We start from the raw sequence: 6833 nt of genomic DNA, 5'->3' as shown, positions 1-6833 counted from the left end.
AGATCCAGGCTTTGGCTGGTGCCAGAACACGCTCAAACCCAATGAACACCAGCAGACAAGTGATAAGTGTGAATACAGGAAGGAGCGTATCCACGTCCTGTTGACTGAAATGAATGGCCACAAATGTGCCGGCTGACAAATTTCAAACCATGCGATTTATTGGTCTACCGTAGTTGGAAATAGTCCAGTGGGAAAGTGGGAAATTAATCAACCGGATGGAAGTGACACAGCGGCAACTCAGTGAAGGTTTATCGATGTTTATCAAAATGACATTTTAAAAAATTGAAAAATAAAAAAACGGACGAAACAGCAAAACACGACGGTGACAGTTGAAACCTCTTTTTTTTACCTTGATTGATCCGCGATGATTTGAGTTTGTCTTCATTTATTCACAATTCTGGCTCCGGCAAATGGAGATTTTGAGCCAATTTTGCTCTCAAATTCGGAGGACCAACGGCGCTCGCAATGTCCCACCGCCGCTTTTCTGTCATCAGACAAGCCACGGCTAAAAAGAAAAGGAATCGTAAAAATGACATCAACAAAAATAATTTGATATGAATGAATTTCATCTCAAGTCATGTATTTGTGTATCGCATTCGATATGGTGTCTTTTTTTGTCAATTACCACTACTATGAAATGATTATAAGTTATGTTGATCTAGGAGATGTTTCAATAAAGATACAGTGACTATGAACAAATGAAAACTGTGGACGGATGGATGGATGGATGGATGGATGGATGGATGGATGGATGGATGGATGGATGGATGGATGGATGGATGGATGGATGGATGGATGGATGGAGTCTCCATATCTGATCTACTGTATCAGGCTATTGATCCTCACGTCACAGTCCCTCCTCATTGAAAACCACATTCAATGAAAATGTAAATCCTCCAATTCTCATCAGGCTGATTCAGCGAAGGAAGCCTGTGGTCATCTGGCTACTGTTGTACATATTATGTATAAAGTATATACTGTATATATTTATATATACTCTGTCAACTGAGCTTTATGATCACACAGCATCTTGTTTTTAAAGTGTTTCCTTTACCCTTGTCGGGCTTTTTCGGAGCACGACAAGGGTAAAGGAGAGTAACTTGTGTTCCGAAAAAAAAACTGTATTTTTTCCACTCATATTCCATATCTTTCATATGATTTCCTACAGGAAACCTGTCTTGTTCTACATAGTCATGGAAACAAGGAACTGAAGGGAAATGTAAAAGAAAAAGTAAAAAAAGGAAGAGGAATGCACTTCAAAACGGGTCAATTGACTATGAAATTAAACTTAATATTTTTATATATTTTATTCAGTCAACCAACTCATATTAAATAAACAAAACAATTATAAAAAGTATGACTATTGAGGAAACCTTGGAGCTCATTTTAGTGTAATAATATCACATAGAAATGACAAATCATAAAATCGTTGACAATATTTAAGCAGCTGAGCACCTTTCGGAAGTCATCACAGTGCGCCAAATTAAATAGATGTATAAACAAACAACATAAATATATGCACAAAAACGCATACAAATCCCTAAAGTTGAGTAGATTCGACTCTAACAGGCACTTTTCTTGACACTGGAGGACAGGGAAGTGGCGGTGGTATTTTCTTCCCCTCTCTCCATCCCTCGCTTTGCAACGTTCCACCGCTTCTAAAAATAGACAAAATGTGTTTGCCGCTAATTGATTTTTTGATCTGACAAACAACCCGGACAGTAATGGAGGTTAAGATGAGGGATGACACGAAGGAGGGCACTTCGGTAGATAGCTAGATGGATAGACAGATAGATAGAGCAGTCCATCACCAGTTGATCACTAGTCCATCACCAGACCCTCACCAGACCATCACAAGACCCTCACCAGCCCCTTACCAGACCATCGCCAGTAAACCACTAGTCCATCACCAGACCATCACTAGTCCATCACCAGTCTATCGCTGGTCCATCACCAGACCATCACCAGTAAATCACTAGTCCATCACCAAAGCATCACCAGTCCATCACCAGTAAATCACTAGTCCATCACCAAAGCATCACCAGTCCATCACCAGTAAATCACTAGTCCATCACCAAAGCATCACCAGTCCATCACCAAACCATCACCAGTCCATCACCAGTAAATCACTAGTGCAACACCAGACCATCACCAGTAAATCACTAGCCCATCACCAGACCACCGCCAGACTGCCACCAGTTAATCACTAGTCGTTCACCATTTAATCACTAGTCCTTCACCAGTATATCAGTAGTCCATCACCAGTTAATCACTAGTCCATCACGTGTTCATCACTAGTCCATCATCGGACCATCACCAGATGGCAGTTGCTCCTACCACGCACCACCCAAGTGGCGTTTCAGGGCCCTCCGGAAGGCAGAAGATGGGGGGTTGTAAACACCAGTTTATTGTAGAGTGTTGGCCAGTTGGAATTAACCAGAGTAGATAGACATGTGTCATGACAGGGCTCCTATCCTGAGTGTGTGTGGGGATGGGAGTTTTAACCTGTTGCTCGTTAAGCCAACCATCGAGCAACAGGCATGCAGCCACACTGACCCAGTCACCTAGATCCAGGTCAGGTGTGGCTGCTCAAACCACACCAACACCACACCACACAGACCATCACCAGTTAATCCATAGCCCATCACTAGTCCATCACCAGTTAATCACTAGCCCATCACAGGGTGTCACACTCTAATCCACCATTAGTAAATTATCTGAACACAAATCATAAGAACGTGGCATTTGGGGATTTAGAGACGATCGAGATTGACCAATCAATGACCTGCAGCATCGTTTGGTTCAGCCCACACTTGGTACAAGGACTTGACCAGGAGCAGGAGCTAAAATCAGCATGGGTACTTGGCACGGGTACAGACCCATCTACTCCATCCATCCATTCATCCATCTATCTATCAAGACGCTTCTAGTGAAACCAGGAGGCAGGCTCCTCTCTCCTTTCTCTCTTCCATCCATCCATCCATCCATCCATCCATCCATCCATCCATCCATCCATGCCGACCTGACTGACCCTCATTCTCCACGTTTCTCATCTGAGAGACCACGGGGTCACAGGCGACGCCTCCCTGAGTGATCCTGGCGTCGGGGCTCAGCGCACTGAGCTCTCCGGCTGAGAGCTTTCATGGTACCGATCAGGGAGGATGGTGTTCGACCTCCTTCACCCGGGGCCGCTCCACCTTGAACGACGCCATCCTTATCCAATCAATCACGTTTGCGTTTGTTCAGGGCGCCAAACGTCCTTCCAGTGGAAATGATTGGAGCTCATGGGTTAGGTTGTGTTTTCCTAGCGAGCCTGAAATGGAAAAAAAAAACAAAAAAGGCCGCCGGCGATAATAACTCCCCTTTCAGCATTTGAGCTCCTCGGGCCCTGCTGCAATCTCGGACGCCCTATAGGAGGCGGTAGCACCCCTGTTGAGAAACCCAATCCTACGATGAGAAATAAAAAATTAAACCATAGCATCTCTTTAAAAATGCAGCAAACTGGGAATGTAGCTGCGCCACCTTGGCTCTTTTTGGCCAGGGAAAGGCGGCGGACCCCGCCACCAAACAATGGCAACAGCATACAGAAGAGTGCATGCATGACGCAAATCATGTACATTGAATGGCTGTTTCTTAACAAAGTGGCAGGTAAATAAAATATAAATTATGGGATTTTGTCAGCAACATAACGTTATGGACTAGGACCTTAAGGTAACGTTAACCTATCAAAACTCCATATGAAACAGGAAGACATCCCTTTTTTTTTTTTTTTTTTTTTTTTTTTTAAATAGAGAACTGATGAATTTAGGCCCCGTTGTCCATTGTCATCGTCAAAAGACCAGATCATACATCAAAAAGAAAATATCATGAGAAAATGGGGCAACTCACAGAACGTACGACTTTTGAGGATACGTTTGCAATCCCGGCATTTCTCATCACTTGTTAAACCCAATTTATAACCCAGGAGCTCTGACAGCCACTAAATCCCCCGGAATTTCCCTCAAGGCAACAATTAGAAGTTTCCAAATGCTCACATTTATGTCTCCACGTACGACAGAGAGAGAGAGAGAGAGAGAAAAGAGAGGAAGAAAGATGTATTACAACTGACAGCCCGAGGCGAACTTCCTCAGCTGCGCCCACCAGCTTTTCTCTCATCATTCCCGGCGTCAACGGCGACGGAGATTTGGGAGGAAAAACTCCCAAGATCTAGTCATCCATCGGGGACCAAAAGATGGGCCCTCGAAAAACCTGGGGACGGGGAACGAATCCTACACGGAAGCTCAAATTGGACCATTATTGTGTTGATAATTAACTGGGCGACAAGCAGGATGCCAGTTTAACCAAAATACGCAACACACTGCCCCTAGTGGTGGAAGGTAGCAGTTACTTTTATCAATCTTATCCTAAGTCGATAATGGAAAATCTTTCCTGCATTTTGCCTTTCTTTCCCGCTGTGCTCCCATTTTTATTTATTTTTTTCCCCCCCGGACTTCTAACCTTTCAAAAAAACAAAACAAAAAACACTGGCTGTGCCGGCGATCTCCGCCCCACTGCGCCATCGGCAGTGCGTCCTCGCTCCCATTCCCCCCGCTCCTCTAAACAAAACCAATAACAACAGTGTGTTTTTATTGTAGATGTATTTATTACAACAAAATAAATAAATAAAATCCCTGCGCATAAACCTGCGCGGGGGACACTTTCTCAGCCACTCTCTCGATCCTTCATTGTCCCGGGAGATGGTACCCGGTGGCGGTCCGTATTGCATAGTGATATGGAGGCTTATAGTGATATAAATCTAATTGAAACGCCAATGGTGTCATTACTCCACAGCCATTACACAGTGCAATCAACATTCACCTCATAATGATCAGTAAAAGCAAAAATGTTCCCTATTGCCCCCTTTAACTTATGTATTCCATTTTCAGAGATGTTTGGCTTTTCATTCCACAACATTCCAAAGCACATATCTTTACTTATTTTTACTCCGCTACACCGTCTCAAGTACCGGCTCTGAGTACTTCTTATTCTACCTCAGGCAGCTCCAGGAAAAACACAACATGGAGTTAGGCTCAAACCGGCCCCATTGCTTCAGACAGGAGAGCGCGTTTAAATTAGTAATTTTAACTGCAGCTCCAACTCTCGCTCTGTACGTTGCATTCCACTCCACATAATACATCCCATAATACTTATTTATGACATCTCAAACATCTCATTGAGCTCGGAATGTAACAATCAGAGGAGGACGTAATGGGCTTTTCCTCTTTATGACGCATTTAATGAACTGTGATAAAAACTCCACGGTTCTCCATGTGGGTGGCCGGATAATAATAATAATGATAATAATAAATATAGCTGCAGGCAACAATACACAGGGTCCAGTTTAGTCGTGCTGGGTGCGTTTTACAGGTTCTCTGAAACGCAGCGCGATTTTCCGAGTTTACTTGAACGCAGCATGGGCTGCTCCCCCCCCCCCCCCCTGTTTTCCCGACGCCTCGCCGGATCTTGAACACATCACACCGTCACACATTTCGGTGGCTTCGAGTGGACGTGCCGACGACTTTTTGAGGATTGATCTCCACTGATTTTTTTCCCCCCATTCATTGGGCAGAGTAATGTGGACCACAGATTTAAAACATCAATCAAACTCAGAATCAATAGTTTGGTAACGTCGAAACACTGCAGTGACCGAGTCCACGCCGCACACTGGACACGGTCCAACTGGACACTCTCAACCGGAACCTGTACATTTATAGTAAATAATATGACGATATGAATATAACATGACCGCGCGCCGAACTTCCAGGTGGCTCCGGTGGTCATGGAGGGGCCACATATCTGGCTGCCTACGGGCGTTGGTGGCGCGCCTTTCCCCCCTCAGGTGGGTTGATGTTGGGGTGCCCCGCGGCAGGGGCGCTCGGCTACATGGGTGAGAGCTCTGGGCTTGTGGCCAGGTGCGGCATCACGCCAGGTGCGGTATGCTGGGCCTCGCCTTTGCGCGGGATCAATTTGGATGAAACTTCAACCACAAGGTGTTGGTGTCAACACGGTTCAGACAAGACGTAAACCGTGTTTGTGTGTTATGCCAAAGTGGGTGTTCCAGATAGTTTTAGAATGAAAAATTCAGAGAATCTTCCCCCTAACAATAGGGGCTGGACACCTAATAATAATAATATGAATAACAATAAAAAAAGTATAATAATATTGAAAAAATGTAGTAATAATAATTATTATTTATATACTAATAATAATAATAATAATAATAATACAAACTCACTCCACTGAGTGAACCACGAGCATCGCCCTTTGAATTCTAATAAGAAGAGGACAACTTCTCTAAGTCTAATTACAGAAAGCTCTACAGTACTACACAGCACACACCGTGAAGTACACACCAAGAAGACATGGGCTTTAAATCCAATGGTTTCTCATCCAATGGTTGAAATGGTTTCTGCTGCCCCCTGGTGTACCACAATGTACTAATTTAGTTAATACTGTAGTTTATCAAATTACTTGAATTGAAATAACCAAGCTTGCTGAGTATTAATTAAGAATGTGAAATCAAACATATTTTGATTGTATTCTTCTATATGTGTTCATAATGATGAGATGCATCTTGACACCTGTTTTATGTATTATTGTGTTTTAGTGTCCTTTATAGTACGCTTGATGTCCTTGTTATCAGTGGTGGAAAGTAACTAAAGTAGAAGTACTTTGTTACAGTACTTAAGTACATTTTTCAACTATCTGTGCTTATTTATGTATATTCACTGTCTGAGACTTTTTTTTCCTTACAATTTACAATTGAATATATACAGTATATTTTAAACAAAGTT

The sequence above is a fragment of the Zeus faber genome (genome assembly GCF_960531495.2).
Source record: "Zeus faber genome assembly, chromosome: 17".
In the NCBI taxonomy this organism is placed as follows: domain Eukaryota; kingdom Metazoa; phylum Chordata; class Actinopteri; order Zeiformes; family Zeidae; genus Zeus; species Zeus faber.
This window is presented reverse-complemented; position numbering follows the sequence as displayed.